The sequence below is a fragment of the Electrona antarctica genome, assembly GCF_951216825.1.
Source record: "Electrona antarctica genome assembly, contig: scaffold_116, whole genome shotgun sequence".
NCBI classification, from domain to species: Eukaryota; Metazoa; Chordata; class Actinopteri; order Myctophiformes; family Myctophidae; genus Electrona; species Electrona antarctica.
This window is the reverse complement of record NW_027637470.1, coordinates 324,243-346,865: the sequence shown is the minus strand read 5'-3', so window position 1 is coordinate 346,865 and position 22,623 is coordinate 324,243. Positions and strand designations below refer to the sequence as shown.

At 40.4% G+C, this 22,623-nt stretch overlaps 1 long non-coding RNA gene across 2 annotated transcripts in view; it reads left to right on the top strand.

Annotated features, from left to right (window-relative positions):
- The first annotated feature begins 7,604 nt into the window (after positions 1–7,604).
- LOC306918920 overlaps positions 7,605–22,623 on the top strand; it is an 87,515-nt gene continuing 72,496 nt past the window's right edge. For both annotated transcript variants that reach the window (XR_013789436.1, XR_013789437.1), the window contains exons 1-3: positions 7,605–7,800; positions 7,952–8,056; positions 10,629–10,722. This is a non-coding gene — a long non-coding RNA (uncharacterized lncRNA). The remainder of the gene's footprint in view (positions 7,801–7,951; positions 8,057–10,628; positions 10,723–22,623) is intronic.

Genomic DNA, 22,623 nt, shown 5'->3' with positions numbered 1-22,623 from the left:
TGGCATGACCCTCTGCTATAGCCTACTGTAAAGTGACATAAGCATATGATGCTGCATCATGTATGTATTATAGGCAGAAGAAGAATTTTCACAAACCAGCAATTTTCATTGGCTCATAACAACTTCATTTTTTCACTTAAAAATAAATTACTACGATGTATTGTCCGTATAGGTCCAATGTTCATGTGTAGACGTTTTTGTGCATTTTGATCAAAGATCCTGGGAGAAGATACATTTGAACTGTTTTTCATATAATTCAAAATGGCGGGTGATCTAAAGGTCAGAGGTCAAAAGTCAGAACACGAAAGTTGTTCGGCATGAGACACATATGTGTATAAAAGTGTCATTGCCAACGGTCAAATGGTTCATGAGCTATGCACGTTCAAAGTTTGCATTTTCAAATGAGTGCTATAGCGCCACCATTTGGCCAATCGTCATGGGCTTCGCATAGTCACCGTTTGGCATGGCCCTCTACCAGATTACCGCGTTTCGCGGTAATTGGCACGGTTCAGCCAGAACTGCTATTTTTGGCGGAAGGAGAAGAAGAAGAAGAGAAAAAACACAAAAACAATAAGTGACCAAAGTCACTTTGTGACTTCTTGGTCCCTTAATAAGGGAAACATGATGATAAATGACTAATGAGCAAAGTAAAATAATATGGAAATGCAATTTATAATGAATATTATGAATATCTCTGCTGTCGGGAGGAAACCTCATTACTCCAAATGTTCATTTTTCAGGAAATTAAAAATATACATTTTTCAGGAAATGAATAAAACCTTATCTTTTTAAAACCCATATTTTTAAAACAAAGCAATACAGCCTCATCAAAGTTGGTGTTGTAACTTTATATATTGTCAATTTATACTTTTTTACATTGTATGGGTCCAATAGTTAAGAGGTCAAACTCCAAATCACTTTTTACTACTTTCCATTGGTTCGATATTTTCGAAACAGCACACAGACGTAAAGGGTGTTCAATATTACAACCCCTATCACACAGGAGAGTATATTTATAAAACCAATAATACAACGATCAGCTTAAATACTAAAATAGACATAGACATGTATAAATAGGTGTCTTCAAAGTGCTGTCCCATTCCTTTCAGGCTTTCGCAACAATTTGGAGCCCACTTGCAGCCTCTCAGCCCCAATCACTTACAGCTGACGTCACTAAAGTAAATGAGGGTTCAGGGCTCAGGGCTTGAGGGAGGCAATTGGGATTGGGCCTTTAGTCAAGACCTTGAAGGGCGTACCGCGTGCGTGTTCAAGAAAAAATATATAGGCTATTGGGCTGCCCAATAATTCACTTCAGCGCAGCGCTTCTCGCGTGCATGCATGGCGTCGTTTTATTTCTGCTTCATTTGTTGGAGATACGAGTTGACTTGGTTTTGGTTCCAGATGGAGAAATTAAACGTCCCTTCCAGAGAAAATTCCCTGGAAGCAACAGTTGAGGTGAGGCCTGCATGCCTGCGTTCTTCTAAATATGTCATATTTATTTCATGTTTGCATGCAACATTTTCTAATTGTTTCAATGCGTTACATTTAGCAAAATTGTATGTCTTCAACAATGTGTCAAAACTTTAACCAGCCGGGGATGCTGTGTCATGTCGACGGCGTCGTCGGCTTATGAGCCTATAACCTACGATATGCCTACAGGCTATATATTTTTGTACCTATATGTCTTTCTAAGTCGCAAGCTGAAAATGTTTGTTCACTGTTTGACATGGTGAAAAGACGTTTCTAACGATATCATTCGGGGTTCCTTTATCAAGGCTATAGCTATAGGTCTATCTTATATATTGGGTTAGGCTATTTTATAATGATTTAGATTGTAAAGTAGCATAGCCTAACTCAACGATCCAAATCCAGTTTTAATAATGTGATTCAATGTGACAATCAGTTATCCGATTTCAACAATTAATTAACAACACGTGTTCTGTCGCTGCCTGCCCTTTGATGTGCGCCAACATCAAAGGCGCTGCTCTGGGTCGCTCTGACCTGGCTGCACTCTCTGTCAGAACTCAGCAAAAGCCACGGACTTTGCTGTTGCCTGTGTTGGATAATAAATCGCATATTGTACGGCATATTTGTTCCCCTATATTTTTGTCTAGGTCTAGTCTAGATATGACATCACGTTATGTGCGTACGCGGCACGCGCGCTCATCAATGAACTATACTAGCCGTGTGTCACAGAGCAAGGGGGAGGTGTGTGTGTGTGTGTGTGTGTGTGTGTGTGTGTGTGTGTGTGTGTGTGTTAGTGCGTGCGTGCGTGCGTGGCTGCGTGCGTGCGTGCAGTGGTGTGCTGTGGATTTTTTTAAACTAGTTATATTTTAATGGCGCCACGTGCACGTGCACATGCATGCGCAAGCATACTGTATTCAACATTATGTGTTTTTTTCATGTAGGCCTAATTACATTTCTTATTATTTAGTTGCATTGGTAATTTTTGTTATTTGTTCTTCATTGAATTAATTATTTTCCTTTGTTTTATATACAAGCCATTTACATAGACAGACTCCATTTCACGTTTAAGTAAAATAATCACACGACTTGTCTTTACTTTGATATGTCCAATGTAATGGTGCCCATTAAAAGACCACCCCAAGAGAAGTAACGGAATGCAGAATTGCAGATGTGCCATTTTGTGGGGTTTGAGCACCTGCCCCCTCAGTGTTCTCTGCACGGCCCATTGTACATTGGAAGAACTACATTATTGACAAATTGTCTGATTTGTTTGTTGGTGACTGAGCACTTTTAAATGTCTTCATTTTCTTGGAGTTTTTACAAGTTATCCACAGTGTAGAGGGACCAGAAGCTGGTGATTTCATCAAGCCACTGTGTGTGACTCTTTGATTGATTGATTGATTGAAAATATTAACAGTTTGCAGAATTACAGTACATTTCAAGCACAAACTCATTCAGATTTTACAGGGGCCAGTTTCGAATTGCAGCCATCCGTAGGTGCCCTTTGAGAGCGGTTTTGAAGGAGTCAAGGGATTCGCATGTCTTAATGACTGTTGGTAGGGCGTTCCACATTTTGGTGGCATAGGAGCGAAAATAATTTAGTCCCTTGTTTGTGCCGAATCTGGGTTGTACATGGTTCGTTGCACTCCCTCTGGTGTTGTGGGTGTGGACTTCTTCACTTAACTTACTTACTTTTTCCTAATTTGTTTTACATTATGCCAATAATAATAATGCATGTGTTTCATCCTGATCATAATTCATAGTTTGAGTGGTTGTAGTTTATTATTTTGTGGCAGGGGGGGTCACCAGAAACCACTGACTCAAATCCACCCCTAAAATGTTGTCCTGAATGTAAGTCCTCAGACTCCCCAGGACTTTTTTGTGTTATATGCTTTTACTTTTAGCCATATAATGTCTGACTGTACCACTGTTTACATTTCTGACTAAAGTATTCAATCAATCAATCAATCAATAAATCAATCAATCAATCAATCAAAAGGGCAGTGATCCTTGATATTGTCTCGTCAGGGACCCCCATCATATTAATTTGGCCTCGGACCCAATCTGTAAAGATTTTATGCCAACCAGGGACGCCCATAAGAGAAGATTTGTAAAGATTTCTGAGGGGCGCCCTATGCCCAGCTTTTCGTGTTTGTGTAAACACAAACATTGAAGACAAAAGTGAGGTCAGAAAAGTGAAGACACAAATTGTGATTGGCCGGAATGACATTTGTGATGACATGATTTCATTGGCTCAGGACGGAATGTGATGTATGTATGATGATAAGAGTGCCAGTGAGGGTGAGACCACAAAATGAGATTATGTATGATGATGTATGATGATAAGAGCGCCCCTCACTTCACACAGGTGTGTTTTTTTATTATTGTTGAGGGTATCCCTCTATATGCACAGCACGGAATATGATGATTTGATTGGCTGAGCATGGAATGTGATGATGTATGATGATAACAGCACCCCTCACTTCACACGAGTGTGATTTTTCTTTTTTAGATTAACAAGCTATTTTATAGCTGATAAGTAAAAAAGTTTGAACTGTTCCTCAATTTGCTGACCCCTGGACCCCTGGAACACCCTCAAGGACCACTTTGACAATATTAGACAAATATCCTGTTTTGGTAATTGGTAGCGATCATTGTCAATCATTTCTTTGTATATTTAAGATATTTGTTTACTAAATTAATTCATGTTATCAATTCAATCTACACTAAGTATTTTCTTAACCGCTTCGCTTACACAAACCATATCATATACTTGTAAGTTATGTTAGCTTGTAGGTTTTTATACACTTTGATTGATAGATTGAATCAAATTGCAATTATTTAAACCATATCTTTAATATAGGCCTACAGACGGTATTCAATATATTTCCCATTTTGCAATTTGAGAGGTGCAGTTTTTTTTCTTCGGGCCAAGTTAGTATTGTCTATATCATGAATTAGTGTACCGGTAGTTTGATTCAGATATTACAAAACCACCACACTAATGCCTTTACATAGTTAAAATATATTGAGATAAAAATGTAAGGATTGTTTGTTGACCTCTGGCTCCCTCTAGTGTTTGTTGTGTGCTACAGCCCATTGGTTAGTTCAGAATACCAGAACAGATCCACAAATCTCACACCCAGCCAGGTGTGAGACAATCACTGAGAGACACTGAGGAGTGTGATTGTCTCACACCTGTTAACAAGAATGGGTGTGTATATAAGAAGATGTTGGTATCATTGCTGTAAGACACTCTTGATGAAGGTCCAGAGGGATTTGAGCTTTCATTCAATTTAAATAGAAGTTGATTTGGAGGATTTCATGAAATACTTTTTTCATGATTTGCACTATAGTGGAAATAGCCAATCTACAATCTAGATTGTCTATTTATGCCATTTTTGGAAAATGTTTGAACATTTTTAAACATGGTGAAATATTATGATGGTCAACATAGTTTTGCTTATCTCAAATCATTGTGATTAGGTGATTATGTAAAGATTGTGACAGTGTGTTGCTGAATGAAAAACACAAAAAGGGTTGAAGCCTGATTTTTCATGGCTTTCACCCACTTTACACCTGTAAACCTGTGATGTGACAATATGGTGGATTCTCATTCTGGCATCTTTGTTTCCAGAGTCTGCAGGTAACACAGTGACTCAATCTGCTGCTGTTTGCAAAGTCTGTTGAAGACACCACTCAACAGAACCAAGTTAACCAACACTACAACACCAGCAAACAGGTACACACGCACAACTACTACCAATAAACACTGTCAGCTGCAATTTGCAACACTAGATGTTTTTATAATGGGATGCAATACCCTCCATTGACATCCCATTGATCCAAATTGCATTTCCGATCTGCTTGTATTAAACAACGTTAAAGTCATCAACATTGCAGCTGTAGGAAAGCTTCATCTTTCAAACTGCAAAGTGTTTGTTTCATAAAAATCCACCATAGATAGACATGTCGATTTTCACCCCTGTGCCAATTATCTAATGTGATCCTGGGCTCTCTACGCCAACCTAGTCCCCATATATGGGGGACATGGGGAGAGCAACGGACTTGAACTCATGCTTTTTCTAAGTGTTGGAGTTTGGAAGCGCTTGTCAGAGTAACTGAATGGCCCTGCGTACCACCTGTTTCGAATTTTCACTTAATCGGGAGGCAGCAGCACGACCCATTAATAAAAACGAGTGCTTCTAAACTCCAAAAAATATCACAGCATGGAATTTCTTGACAGAAAGTAGCTCATAACATGACTACGGTGGATTTTTATTAAACAAACGCTTTGCAGATTGAAAGAGGATAATTCAAGTCTTCCCTACAGCTGCAATGTTGGTGAGTTTAACGTTGTTTAATACAAGCAGATCGGAAATGCAATTGGATGAATGGGATGTCAATGGAGGGTATTGCAACTCTAGATTCATCCCATTATTTTAAAAAAATCTATTGTTGCAAATTCATATGAATTTGGCCTCGGACCCCATCTGTAAAGATTTCATGCCAACCAGGGATGCCCATTAGAGAAGATTTGTAAAAAATTCTGCCCCTCCTATGCCCAGATTTTTGTGTTTGTGTAAACACAAACATTGAAGACAAAAGTGAAGACACAAATTGTGATTGGCCGGAATTACATTTGTGATGACATGATTTCATTGGCTCAGGACGGAATGTGATGTATGTATGATGATAAGAGTGCCAGTGAGGGTGAGACCACAGAATGAGATTATGTATGATGATAAGAGTGCCCCTCACTTCACACAGGTGTGATTTTTTGTATTATTGTTGAGGGTGCTATCCCTCTATACTGTATGCACAGCTTTGTGTGTCTGTGTTTCCGTAGCACGGAATATGATGATTTGATTGGCTGAGCACGGAATGTGATGATGTATGATAACAGCACCCCTCACCGTGGCTCAGCTGTCCAGGCACCTTGGCTGGTAATCCAGTCTGGCAGTGTGCCGTGTGTTCGACTCCCGATCCCGACGGCCTTTACTGCATGTTAACCCCCCATCTCTCTCCCCATTTCCTGTCAGCCTACTTACTGTCTGTCCCTCCATAAAATAAATAAAATAAAGGCAAAAGCCACAAAAAAAATAAACATAAAAAAGGACCACTTTGAGAACCAGTGTTGTCATGTCATCCCCGATTTTCCCCAATACCAATATTATGTATTACTTATTTTAATTATTATTACATTTTAATTTGTTTTAGTTTTGCATAATCAGTAGGACAAGTCTGCAGATGTATAACATCATGTTTCATTACGTTGCATGTTAGTTTTTAGCTTGTGTTAGTTTAACACAGATTGTGTGTTTGTGTGTGCATGTGTGTGTGCTGGATGATGGCATCCTTCCCTGCTATATACATCTAGGGTGAACAAATGTTGGAAAATATTTATAAATCTTCAAACATTTATAAAACTCAACACGTATATGAGCTTGTAGATCGGCTATGTGTGAGATATTTTGAAAACAATATTAGACAAATATCCTGTTTTGTTAATTGGTAGTGATCATTGTCAATCAATATTTGTTTACAAAATTAATTAATGTTATCAATTCAATCTACACTAAGTATTGTCTTAACCGCTTACACAAACCATATCATATAAGTTATAAGTTATGTTAACTTGTAGGTTTTTATACACTTTGATTGATAGATTGAATCAAATTGCAATTATTTAAACCATATCTTTAATATAGGCCTACAGACGGTATTCAATATATTTCCCATTTTGCAATTTGAGAGGTGCAGTTTTTTTTTTCAGGCCAAGTTAGTATTGTCTATATCATGAATTAGTGTACCGGTAGTTTGATTCAGATATTACAAAACCACCACACTAATGCCTTTACATAGTTAAAATATATTGAGATAAAAATGTAAGGATTGTTTGTTGACCTCTGGCTCCCTCTAGTGTTTGTTGTGTGCTACAGCCCATTGGTTAGTTCAGAATACCAGAACAGATCCACAAATCTCACACCCAGCCAGGTGTGAGACAATCACTGAGAGACACTGAGGAGTGTGATTGTCTCACACCTGTTAACAAGAATGGGTGTGTATATAAGAAGATGTTGGTATCATTGCTGTAAGACACTCTTGATGAAGGTCCAGAGGGATTTGAGCTTTCATTCAATTTAAATAGAAGTTGATTTGGAGGATTTCATGAAATACTTTTTTCATGATTTGCACTATAGTGGAAATAGCCAATCTACAATCTAGATTGTCTATTTATGCCATTTTTGGAAAATGTTTGAACATTTTTAAACATGGTGAAATATTATGATGGTCAACATAGTTTTGCTTATCTCAAATCATTGTGATTAGGTGATTATGTAAAGATTGTGACAGTGTGTTGCTGAATGAAAAACACAAAAAGGGTTGAAGCCTGATTTTTCATGGCTTTCACCCACTTTACACCTGTAAACCTGTGATGTGACAATATGGTGGATTCTCATTCTGGCATCTTTGTTTCCAGAGTCTGCAGGTAACACAGTGACTCAATCTGCTGCTGTTTGCAAAGTCTGTTGAAGACACCACTCAACAGAACCAAGTTAACCAACACTACAACACCAGCAAACAGGTACACACGCACAACTACTACCAATAAACACTGTCAGCTGCAATTTGCAACACTAGATGTTTTTATAATGGGATGCAATACCCTCCATTGACATCCCATTGATCCAAATTGCATTTCCGATCTGCTTGTATTAAACAACGTTAAAGTCATCAACATTGCAGCTGTAGGAAAGCTTCATCTTTCAAACTGCAAAGTGTTTGTTTCATAAAAATCCACCATAGATAGACATGTCGATTTTCACCCCTGTGCCAATTATCTAATGTGATCCTGGGCTCTCTACGCCAACCTAGTCCCCATATATGGGGGACATGGGGAGAGCAACGGACTTGAACTCATGCTTTTTCTAAGTGTTGGAGTTTGGAAGCGCTTGTCAGAGTAACTGAATGGCCCTGCGTACCACCTGTTTCGAATTTTCACTTAATCGGGAGGCAGCAGCACGACCCATTAATAAAAACGAGTGCTTCTAAACTCCAAAAAATATCACAGCATGGAATTTCTTGACAGAAAGTAGCTCATAACATGACTACGGTGGATTTTTATTAAACAAACGCTTTGCAGATTGAAAGAGGATAATTCAAGTCTTCCCTACAGCTGCAATGTTGGTGAGTTTAACGTTGTTTAATACAAGCAGATCGGAAATGCAATTGGATGAATGGGATGTCAATGGAGGGTATTGCAACTCTAGATTCATCCCATTATTTTAAAAAAATCTATTGTTGCAAATTCATATGAATTTGGCCTCGGACCCCATCTGTAAAGATTTCATGCCAACCAGGGATGCCCATTAGAGAAGATTTGTAAAAAATTCTGCCCCTCCTATGCCCAGATTTTTGTGTTTGTGTAAACACAAACATTGAAGACAAAAGTGAAGACACAAATTGTGATTGGCCGGAATTACATTTGTGATGACATGATTTCATTGGCTCAGGACGGAATGTGATGTATGTATGATGATAAGAGTGCCAGTGAGGGTGAGACCACAGAATGAGATTATGTATGATGATAAGAGTGCCCCTCACTTCACACAGGTGTGATTTTTTGTATTATTGTTGAGGGTGCTATCCCTCTATACTGTATGCACAGCTTTGTGTGTCTGTGTTTCCGTAGCACGGAATATGATGATTTGATTGGCTGAGCACGGAATGTGATGATGTATGATAACAGCACCCCTCACCGTGGCTCAGCTGTCCAGGCACCTTGGCTGGTAATCCAGTCTGGCAGTGTGCCGTGTGTTCGACTCCCGATCCCGACGGCCTTTACTGCATGTTAACCCCCCATCTCTCTCCCCATTTCCTGTCAGCCTACTTACTGTCTGTCCCTCCATAAAATAAATAAAATAAAGGCAAAAGCCACAAAAAAAATAAACATAAAAAAGGACCACTTTGAGAACCAGTGTTGTCATGTCATCCCCGATTTTCCCCAATACCAATATTATGTATTACTTATTTTAATTATTATTACATTTTAATTTGTTTTAGTTTTGCATAATCAGTAGGACAAGTCTGCAGATGTATAACATCATGTTTCATTACGTTGCATGTTAGTTTTTAGCTTGTGTTAGTTTAACACAGATTGTGTGTTTGTGTGTGCATGTGTGTGTGCTGGATGATGGCATCCTTCCCTGCTATATACATCTAGGGTGAACAAATGTTGGAAAATATTTATAAATCTTCAAACATTTATAAAACTCAACACGTATATGAGCTTGTAGATCGGCTATGTGTGAGATATTTTGAAAACAATATTAGACAAATATCCTGTTTTGTTAATTGGTAGTGATCATTGTCAATCAATATTTGTTTACAAAATTAATTAATGTTATCAATTCAATCTACACTAAGTATTGTCTTAACCGCTTACACAAACCATATCATATAAGTTATAAGTTATGTTAACTTGTAGGTTTTTATACACTTTGATTGATAGATTGAATCAAATTGCAATTATTTAAACCATATCTTTAATATAGGCCTACAGACGGTATTCAATATATTTCCCATTTTGCAATTTGAGAGGTGCAGTTTTTTTTTTCAGGCAAGTTAGTATTGTCTATATCATGAATTAGTGTACCGGTAGTTTGATTCAGATATTACAAAACCACCACACTAATGCCTTTACATAGTTAAAACATACTGAGATAAAAATGGAAGGATTGTGAATTGTTTGTTGACCTCTGGCTCCCTCTAGTGTTTGTTGTGTGCCCATTAGTTAGTTCAGAATACCAGAACAGATCCACAAATCTCACACCCAGCCAGGTGTGAGACAATCACTGAGAGACACTGAGGAGTGTGATTGTCTCACACCTGTTAACAAGAATGGGTGTGTATATAAGAAGATGTTGGTATCATTGCTGTAAGACACTCTTGATGAAGGTCCAGAGGGATTTGAGCTTTCATTCAATTTAAATAGAAGTTGATTTGGAGGATTTCATGAAATACTTTTTTCATGATTTGCTCTATAGTGGAAATAGCAAAAGTAGCACTTGCACAAAAACAAATTTCACCCACTTTACACCTGTAAACCTGTGATGTGACAATATGGTGGATTCTGATTCTGACATCATTGTTTCCAGAGTCTGCAGGTAACACAGTGACTCAATCTGCTGCTGTTTTGCAACTGTTGAAGACACCACTCAACAGAACCAACACTACAACACCAGCAAACAGGTACACACGCACAACTACTACCAATAAACACCGACAACACAAACAGACAGGGAACACACTCAATTATTAGTTTCCCAACCCAAGGCTGTGCAGATAAAACGTAGAAGGACACTTCCACAAATGCACGGAACCCAGACCTGTGATCTTCAAGCTGCTGATGCATCAGTTTTGTTGACAAGTGACACCATTGTGTGACAAATATAAATTAAGCATCATTTTCCCACATAATACAGAAAAAAGCTTAAATATAGGCAGTGGCCATGAATGCAAGATAACTGGCCGTTGTATGAAGTAGGCAAATTAATAGCATATCAAAATTAATTAATTTACAACGTAACTTTTCAAGTTGCATCCATATATTTTTACATTGGAAAGCTTAGTGGCTATCTAAATGATTGTGAAACTTGTAGAAACTAGCAATTTATATATCAAATTCCAGAGACTGAGAGATCGGCTTATACAAACCCGGACGTATAGGCAGGGACCACTTTACCCATGTCCAAAGTTATATTCTGAATGAATGCTTTGATAATGTAAACAAATGAGGAACGAGGAATACTTGTATTCAGGTTCCATGTAAACAGTTGGGTATGAATCTCTGTTCGGAATGAGTGCATTTTGAATGAATACATATTGTATATGTACATACAGCCGTTAACACTATCTTTGGAAAACTAGAGTTCGGGCCACTACGAAGCCCTCACGCCTGTGTTGCACCGCCAATCTGACTAATATGTCTGAGTCATAGTGTTTGGACTTTGTTAGAGTACCTTTTGTACCCCTCTGTGTCCCTTTTGTATATGGGACACACTTACTGTTTCTGTCAGTCCGGGTCCTTTTTTTGCCCATATGTGGAGATCGCCGATGACATCGGTTTATGCCCATATATGGGCATGACCACTTTATGCTCATATTATGGAGATCACTGATGTTATCAGTTTATGGCATGCCCATATATGGACATGGACATGGACCTGACGTGGCCGTGGTTTGTTTATGGCTGAGTCAAACTGATGTTAGGAGGTCCGCTTTACGGCCAGCCCACCGGCCCTCCCATTAGACAATTTTAATATATTTACTTTATGTGGATCACAAAGTTCTATTGAAAGCGTACGGAGGTGCTCTTCAGAAGATGCTGAATATTGTTCAATCCTGCTGCTCAAAATTTAGGTTTATGATTAACACTTTGATTGCTACAAGATCTCGGCAGGCCTATTTGGATGTTGCTACCGTTTAACATTGCACAAAGGCCTTGTTCGGGGGCCCACAGCAAAATGTTCTCTTATAGCGAGAATCACACGCATACATCAAAAGAAAGCTGAACTTGTCCACTTCAATTTAAAAAATACATTTTGATTTTACCATGTTCCATTCTGGAGATATTGACCTTTTTGCAACACCTGCATTTGCCTGGAAGTGGTTATCTTGAACAGCGAGCAGAGTTATGGATGGTTTAAAGTCAGAGACATTGACAGGCAGATATAAAATTGAACGCAATAAATATCCTATACATCCTATACACCGAATGAAAGCCCTGAATGTGTACTTTTACGAGGAAAACAGTATACATTGATCCCATCTACAGTTAGACAGTAATTGGTTATTGAATGCAGCTTGTGCCCACCAGATAACTTCAGAGAAGACATGGACGTGAACTCCTCAATATTCACAAAATATCACACCCCTGTGAAGTGAGCGGTGCAACTGTTCTCTACAGTTGCACCGCGCAACTGTAGAGAACAGTTGCACCGCTCACTTCACAGGGGTGTGATTTTTATTATTACAGTAGAAGTTTACAGACCAAACTGTAAATAAAAGGTTTACATGACTTTCTGTCTCAGTCCGTATATAGCGAGCTGTAGTGAATAAGTACAGAACAGTTGCAACGCTCACTTCACAGGGGTGTGATTTTTATTATTACAGTAGAAGTTTACAGACCAAACTGTAAATAAAAGGTTTACATGACTTTCTGCCTCAGTCCGTATATAGCGAGCTGTATTGAATAAGCAGAGAACAGAATATGGGACAGAGTTGCACCACTCACTTCACATGGGTGTGATTTTTATTATTACTACAGTAGAAGTTTTTGAGTGGTGTAAACCACTCCTACAACTGGCTTTTGTGTGCAGAAAAAAATGAGCATGGTTGCTATGTTCAAAATAATTTCTGACGTAATTAAATCACACCCGGGTGAACTGGATGACCGTAGCAACCGTGGTCATTTTCTCTGCACAAAAAAAGCCAGTTGTGAAATCACATCCAGGTGTGATTTCATTATGTCAGATCAGAGCTGATCAGGCTATATAATACCTTACCTTATATAATAATAATGATTTCATTACGTCAGACATTACGTCAGACCACAGCTGATCATGCTATATAAAACCTTACACCACTCAGTTCACACGGGTGTGATTTTTTTCTTATGAAAGCAGAGAGTCTTCTGTTTCATACGGTATATAGTATTTATATGACGCTATAGGCCTTATTTTGTGAATATTGAGTTCGGGTCCATGTCTTGTCCATGCAGTTATATCTGGTGGGCGCAATGTGCATCCACCCAGTAACCAATTCATGACTAACTGTACATGGGATCAATGTTTACTCTTTTCCTCGTAAAAGTACACATTCAGGGCTTTCATTCGGTGTATAGGATGTATAGCATATTTATTGTGTTTATTGTTATATCTGCCTGTCAATGTCTGACTATAAACCTTCATAACTCTGCTTTCTTTAGATGATGATGATGATTCACTGCTTTCATTGTTTTAATCGCAGTAACATTGGGGGGGGGGTCATGGGCACATTGGGCAGCAAAAGTCTTGATCGTACGGCTATAAAAAGTCCCATTCCACCGTTCGGTTCAGAACTATAGTATAACGGTGAGACGCGTTGTCATCATGAGCTGATTTTGTTTTTCAAGCTAGTATAGGGGAACATGCCTGGGCATGCACGGTTTAGGACGCGGAAAAGTTCGTTATACATTACACCCGGGTCGATTACGTCCCCGACGCGTTCATTGCGGTCTTATCACTACAATTATAATGAATAAAAAAGCGTTACAATCACACGTCCGAGCGATCTCCGATTATGACGGCTCTGCATGGCGATACGTGATCCCCCAACGGTAGACTGTCTGTTGTCATGGCGGCCCCTCTCGACACTGTAGTTCGTTTGTTAGTTCGTAGTATTGTAGGCTCGGGGATCGTTTGGTCGCTACAGTATGAAGAAGTAAACATGCATCTGTCCATGTGTGTTGCAGACGTTGTGCAATACCGATCTGGTGCAGAATCTGCAGATCATGTGTTAGGCAGCGTAACAGCGTTCCGTTCATCATGTTTTTTTCCGAGACATGAGCCCCCATCTCGCAAGGCCCTCCTCCTGCAGGAGAAACAGGAGGGGAGGGGGGAATCGGGTATTATAGTGTTGGGTAAAAGCCAATAGGTGAAGGAAAGCCTGGTGAGGCGAGGTTAGGTGAAATTTGATTCTTTTCACACACCGACTAGATCGGCATGGGCGCATCCATTTTACAATGGCTTCTACACGTAAAGCGGCCCGCCCTCCTGTTTTCAGGAGGGGAGGTGTTTGTTTTTTTTTGGTTTTTTTTCTGATCACGTGAGCGGGACTAAGCAGCAATGACAGGGGGATGGTTCTTCATTGTCCGGGTGGGTAAAAAGATGAATGAAAGTATGCTATAAAAAAGTGATTAGAACGTATGGATACGTGGTTCGCGTCGGCTGTGTTAACCAGAGTAAAACTCAGATTATGCACTTTAGAAAAAAAGGTACAGAAAGATCTCCTCAGAATTTCTCATTTGGTACCCTGCCTCTGGACTATACTACTGATGCATAGAAGTAGGCTACTTGGGTTTTATCTTGAATGACTTTATGGCTTATGATCTTGTAATTGGAACATTGGCAGACTCTGCTGGTAGAGCTGTTGGGTCACTAATTAGTCAAATAAAAATTTGTAAAGATATTGGTTATTCCACATACTCACAGCATTATGATGCATGTGTCTGTCCAATACTCACGTATGCAGCTGGTGTTTAGGGTTAGAAAGTGCCCTTTCCCTAAAAAAAATCCCATTTTTGAGGGAAATAAAATATTTATTTTTTCTTAATGTTGTTGGCCACATAAGGGGATGTGGGGGGCCAATAAGGGCTTGTGGGGGGCCAATAAGGGCTTGTGTGGGGGGAGCAATAAGGGCTTGTGTGGGGGGCGAACAAGGGATTATTTGGGGGGCAAATAAGGGCTTATATGGGGGGCCAATAAGGGCTTGTGTGGGGGGCAAATAAGAGCTTGTGTGTGTGTGTGTGTGTGTGGGGGGGGGGGGGGGGGGGGGGCAATATGGGCTTATGTGAGGGCCAAAAAGTGCTTGTGTGGGGGGCCAATAAGGGCTTGTGTGTGGGGGAAAATAAGGGCTTGTGTGGGGGTGCAATAAGGGCTTATGTGGGGGCCAAAAGGGCTTGTGTGGGGGGCCAATAAGGGCTTGTGTGGGGGGGGCAATAACTGGCATTGGCCCTTCAAGACGAACATTTGACAAGTAATGATAATTCCACTATCATAATGAATTATCTTTTAATCTGTCAGTTTTAGTTTCAGACTAATGAGAACATATTGCTTATTTTACTGCTTATTTTACTGTCCAATGACATGAAATGGCACAAGGGACTGACTCCACAAAAAGCTACGCGCTCCCACACATATGCCCTTTTCTGGAGTTTGAGCCCCTGCCCCCTCAGTGCTCTCTGCACGGCCTTGATAAGGTGTTTTCTTGGCGTACATGCATTTGCCCTTTCCCTTGCAATTCAGGGGTTGGGCACTGATGGAGATTAGGCAAAAGGGAGAAGTGAAGGTCCTTGCAGACTGGACACGTTTTTCAGGAAAAACGCTGCATTGTGCAGGGACCTTGATCTGCTTGTGGAACCATCTCATTAATCTGCCAGGAGGTAGGTTAACAATGACCCCTGGATAAAGGAGGTTTTTTTTACCAGTGGCTTGAAAAGCACTGGTCTATGAATACCCATGAAAACTTCGAGTTGACATATCGTCATACTGACGCGTAGTTCTAATTGGCTGCCTTTCTACGAAACCCATAGAGGGGGGACGCAACCAGACACGTTTAATGCCATAGTCGAAATGGTCACGCCTCAGCACAGCAAAGCAGAGCACACCGGAGCACACCCGCTGATTTCACAGTAACACATTCGGACCCCCACGCAGCCTACCGCGGACCCCCACGTCGACCTCCGTGCCTCCGCAGGGACCCCCGCAATGTTGACACATGAGAGATGTTCTTTGTACCTGCCAATGTACCAAGCCAATGTCAACACTACAATCGACAGCTGTGCGTGAGGAGCGACATATAATGGTTTGGAGAATATGCTACCTGAGAGTGCACAAATTCAACCAAATACAAACAGTCCATTTGTATTCTTTTTTTATTGTTATAAAAGGGTCATTTGGTTCCATTTGTAGTAGGGTAAGGCTACACTGTCAGTTACAGAGTCACCTCGACAGATCCTGTTAAACTCATTCAGTGCCACCTGCTTGACACCAAAGTGTAGACTCGAGGTTGTGCCATTTATGGCCATTGTGACAAATACAAGGCAATTAAAATCTGTTGTGCACGTCATGTGCACGTCGTCACGTGCACACCGGATTCGATCAATTAAATAAAATATTTACATTTCATAGCACAATTCTGGAGATATAAGGCAGCCACTGGTAATTAACTGATAATTGATCAGTTCTTGTTACTCATTTCAAAGAGGCAAATCTGGTTTATATCTTTCAGAATATGATTTGTGGTAACATCAATAGGTTGAAACAAAAACTATTTTGTAATTACAAAGATATATGGTCTAAGCCAAAACTTAAATCATGTGTCCAGATGAACCAGTGTTTTGGTGTCAAATCCTTTCTAACCATAAACCAGCAGCCATAGTGGGCCCAGCTGAGAACTGGTATCCTGCCTCTGGCTATTGAGGTAGAGCGGTTTTCAGCGGTGCCAGAAGAGAATAGATTATGTAATGTATGTGACCAATGTTCCCTCTAATTTTTCATCGGTCTGAGCAAACACTCCAACCTTCTGAGTGCAACTTGAACAACTACTGAGCAACATATACGTATGATGAGCGCACTTTGTACATTAAGCTCATGTCATGTTATGGCTTATTCAAACCTATAGAATAACAGTTGCATTTATTTTGATAAACTGTAGGCTATAGGGGCAGTTACATAAATAATAAAAAAACACACCCGTGTGAACTGAGTGGTGTAAGGTCTTATATAGACTGATCAGCTGTGGTCTGACGTAATGTCTGACGTAATGAAATCACACCCGTGTGAACTGGGTGACCATAGCAACCATGCTCATTTTTTTTGGTACGAACAGACACGGGTACATTTCTTTTGGTACGAACAGACACGGGTACAAAGCCAGTTGTTGGAGTGGTTTACACCACTCAAAAAGCATATCCATTATTCAGTATTATAGCTATTTGAACACATGTAGATGTAGAGGAATACATGTTGACAAAATGGTGTGTACATAAACAACAGGCCATTTTAGGCCTACCATTTGTAGCTTTACTAGTCTAGATTAGGGTTTGATTGAAGTATTTAACAGTTTGCAGAATTACAGTACATTTCAAGCGCAACTCAATAGGCCTACAAAAACTGTTAACTATGGACGACACCATTACACTTGTTTACAATAGGGTCCACCATTTTCAATTCATCAGAAGGTGAAAATCATAATGAAATGGCCTAGGCTAATTTAAATGAATTTAATTTGGGGGTCCTTGAAATTAAAATGGCTGAGAAGCACTTGGTTAAACTGTCTCAAACCCTCACCCTAATATACTAAACACACACCATAGATCAATTACAATCAAATATGTGACGAGCACCGAAAAAATAGATTTCCTAGATGTTACTGTCTTCAAAGGCCCAAATTTCAACACAAGTGGTAAATTAGATTTCAAAGTGTATTTTAAAGAAACTGACACACACGCTCTCCTACATAAAACCTCCTTTCATCCACCACACACTTACAGAGGCATAGTCAAATCACAGCTGTTGAGATTCCACAGAATCTGCACACAACAAAGTGATTTTAAAATAGCATGTCAAACTCTATTTAACGCCTTGCGGAAACGGGGTTACACAAGAACCTTCCTTAGAAAAACACATGACACATTTCTAGAGGTGAAAGAAAGGGACCAGAGTCCCAAACTAGCTTTAGTTACTACCTATTCGACCCTAAGCAGATTAACAAACATGAAAATAAAGAGGAATTTTGCAAATAGGACGGATGACCTACTTAACGGATACAAAATTATACCAGCATATAGGAAGAACAAAAACTTGAAAGATTACCTTGTACATAGCAAACTAAAGGAGACAGACAGACCGATACGCAAGAAACCGGATTACTTCAGACCTAAACAACAAGTGAAAAATAGAACCACAATGAGAATGGTGGGAATAAATCAAATCATACAGGCTAATACTAGTAACTGTGTCTATCTAATTACATGCAACAAATGCAACCTACAATATGTGGGTGAAACTAGAAACACAATAGCAGATAGACTAAACCAACATAGATATAATATAAATAATGCAAAAGAAACAACTTTATTAATTGTTCAACATTTCATGACCCATGGGATTATTTCCGTAGACAACGCCCTGGTAACGTCTGTCCCAACAGCCAGGAACCTTGGTGTTGTCCTGGACAGTCAGCTCTCGTTCAAAACTCACATCACAGCTGTCACTCGATCCTGTAGGTTCACACTCTATAACATACGACGAATTAGACCGTTCCTCACCCAGGAATCATCCCAGCTCCTAATCCAGACAACAGTCCTGTCAAAACTTGACTATTGTAACTCTCTCCTTACTGGCCTACCGGCATGTGCACTGAAGCCTCTCCAACTGATCCAAAATGCCGCAGCTCGCTTGGTCTTCAACCAGCCAAAATTCTCACATGTCTCCCCCCTGCTCCGCTCCCTGCACTGGCTCCCGGTCGCTGCCCGCACAGAATACAAAACCCTGATGTTGGCATTTAAAGCAACCAAAGGTATGGCTCCCCCATATCTTGCCAGCATGATTGAACCCTACAAACCCTCCCGCGCACTCAGATCAGCCAACGCAGGGAAGCTGGAAGTACCCTCACTAAAAACGCCGGGACAACGCTCCACACGTCCCAAACTCTTCTCCCTTCTGGCCCCAAAACTGTGGAATGCACTTCCCGTTGCAATCAGAACTGCAGCATCACTCCCGATCTTCCGCCGTAGTCTGAAAACCCACCTTTTCAGACTCCATCATGGCCCATAGCACTTACCCTACCCCCCTTAGACAGCACTTCTTAGACTTATATAGCATTTGAAACAGACTTATAGCATGTCATGTAGACAGCACAATAAGTGCATTGTATGTAGTCATAGCACTTCATAGTATATAGTGTATAGTAGTCATAGCACTTCATAGTATATATGTACAGCATAGTATAGCATATATGTGTAGTTTATATGTATAGTGTCATTATATAGATATGTTCTAGTTATAGTTTATATGTATAGTGTCATTATATAGATATGTTCTAGTCACGTTCTTAGCTTACGCATGTTTCGCGATAAATGCTTTTTACATATGTGATGTATTCCCATGCTTTTGTTCTTGCTTATTGTAAGTCGCTCTGGATTAAGAGCGTCTGCTAAATGCCTAAATTGTAAATTGTAAATTGGAGGTTTGTGGATTAGAATCTAATCAAACCTGGACAGAGGGGGAAAGGAGATATGCAGAGAAGCAGTGGATTTTAAAATTAAACACCACATTTCCACACGGCTTAAACAATACCAATCCAATAGGCCTACAGGGAACAGGATAGTAAACAAACCCTTAAATGCTAAACTCCTAAATGGCTCTTAATTAGAACAGAGCCAGGACAATAGCAGTAACACAAAGCCATTCAGATTCAAAATCAGACCATCTTGGTCTGAGGTTGACACTAATGGGCTTGATGGGTGGACTTAATCCCCTCAAAAGATTAATCATCAAGGTTGAATCATCAATCAACACTTTAATCGTTGACCTCAGAGGTATACGACTAATTAATTGCCCAGACTCTTCTTCAACCAAGATGGCGAAAGCAAACATTCTTTGTTCGGTACTCATACAATAGTTTGGTACAAAACACTGAAGTCCTTAAACCAGAAACCTAACCTCCCACGGGGCAGCACACCTAAACCTAACCTTAACCCATGTCTAACCACTTTATTATTTAGCGACAGGCAGGCAGAAAATACAATGATTCGACGTCACAGTCTTTGTCAAGTATATTGGTCGAAACGTCGTATTTTCTGCCTGCCTGTCGCTAAATAAAGTTTGGAGCATCTTAAAGTGAGTTGCGAGCCCCTGCTTTCTTTTTAATGTTTCTACAGTTTTGGCTCAGCACCAATGGAGGATGTGCGTTACCTTTTTTGTCTCCACCAGGCCGAAGGCATGGGGAGAGAGTATGTTTTGCATTCCGTCCGTGTGTGTGTGTGTGTGTGTGCGTGTGTGCGTCCGTCCTTCCATTACCAGCTAATCTCCAGCACCGTTGGGCCGATCCATGCTAAACTTTGCACACACACTCCCTGGATGCCAACGACAAACCTCTGCCCCAAATATTCCTCAACGGCCTGTTATAGCGCCACCATGAGGCCGATTTAGGCAAAACACATTGTTAGTCGCACAGATTTCATCCAAATCTCACGCAAATCGGTACACATGATCTCTGTAGTCATGTGATCAAGACGAGTCTGTTGGATTTCTCAGATTCTACACTGATTGGCTAAGATTGCCTTCCAAAGTTTTCAGGAGTGGCCCATTTTGTACAAAATGCTGCTCATCCAGAATTCTATCCTCAGAGATGCTATGAGTGATCTGGCTCTGCATTTCCTCAACAAAATGAAGAACATTGTTGCAAAAAACAAAAACAAAATTAAAGTTTATATTACTCCTAAACATTTTGCCAAACATCACACACACACTCCTAGCCTCCTGGTGGAGACCTGCGCCTAGAAGGGCACTTTTTCTAGTTTTCCCTGGTATTTACTTGCACAAGCAGAGCGTGCAAGTAATGTTTGTCCGGTGCTCCGACATGTATGTCCGTGGCTGCGTATGACATAAGGATTAATTTGTGCTTGATATGGCATTGGTTTCAGATTACATACATGTATACATAGGGGCATTACCTTTAATCCACCCAACACTGAAACACATCATTACGTCACCATCGAGAGCCAGTTATACCCTGGCATTGGTACATATCTTCATTACGTCATAAGCAGCTACGGACATACACATCAAACGACCCAAGTAACCACAGTATACTGCTAATCAACTTACAAATTACTTATACATATATATATATATATATATATATACATAGAGGCATTTCCTTTAATTCACCCGACACTGAAACATATCTTTATTACGTCACCATTGAGAGCCAGTTATACCCTGGCATTGGTACATATCTTCATTACGTCATACACAGCCACGGCATACGCATAAAACGACCCAAGTAACCACAGTATACTACTTTTCAACTTACAAATTACATATACAACTTACATATACATACATGTATATATGTAATCTGAAACCTATCTTTATTACATCACCATTGCGAGCCAGTTATACCCAAGGGGGCAGGCAGACTTTCCAACGTTGAAGCTCTGGGTCCTAGTGGTAGGAGGAGGGACTACAGGCGGACCCGTGGATTCATGACCGGGAAACCCCGTGCAGCTGGGCTTTAACGTTGAGCGCTCGGTTGCCCTACGTCACTCAGGACCTCAAAGTTGAGGTCCTGGGAGGGACTTCCGGCAGTCTTCCGGGTGCTTCAAAACGCCACTGAGCAACTTCCACTGACATGAATAGCTGGGGGGCGGAGCTTCGCGCCAGTTCAGTCTCTATTATATATATACTCTATGGTTATACCTGGCATTGGTACATATATTTCAATGTTTTACAGAGAGGCTGAGATTTGAGAGTTCGTAGCAGTCGACAGTACTTGCGCGCTCTGCTTGTGCATACTAGTGTATGGCCTACTAGTGTGCAACACGAAAGTAGGCACTCGACAGAGTGCAGTTTTAGTTTATTTTATGGTCTTTTATTTTGTGTTGTATAATTATGTAATCTGCCATGTAAGAATCTTGGGTGTATTTAGGGACCAAGAAGTCACGCAGTGACTTTGGTCACTTATTAGGGACCAAGAAGTCACGCAGTGACTTTGGTCACTTATTAGGGACCAAGAAGTCACGCAGTGACTTTGGTCACTTATTAGGGACCAAGAAGTCACGCAGTGACTTTGGTCACTTATTAGGGACCAAGAAGTCACGCAGTGTCTTTGGTCACTTATTGTTTTTGTGTTTATTTTTCTTCTTCTCCTTCTTCTCCTTCCGCCAAAAATAGCTGTTCTGACTGAATGGTGCAGTCGGTTTTCGCGAAACGCGGTAATCTGGTAGAGGGCCATGCCAAACGGTGAATATGCGAAGCCCAAGACGATTGGCCAAATGGTGGCGCTATAGCGCTCAATTGAAAATGCTAACTTTGAACGTGCATAGCTCATGAACCTTTTGACCGTTGGCAATGACACTTTGATACCCATATGCGTCTCCTCATGCTGAACAACTTTCGTGTTCTGACTTTTGACGTCTGACCTTTAGATCACCCGCCATTTTGAATTATATGATCAGTACTTCTTCTCCTTCTCCTTCCGCCAAAAATAGCTGTTCTGACTGAACCGTGCAGTCGGTTTTCGCAAAACTTGTCAACATGATAAAGGACCATGCCAAACGGTGACTATGCGAAGCCCATCATGATTGGCCAAATGGTGGCGCTA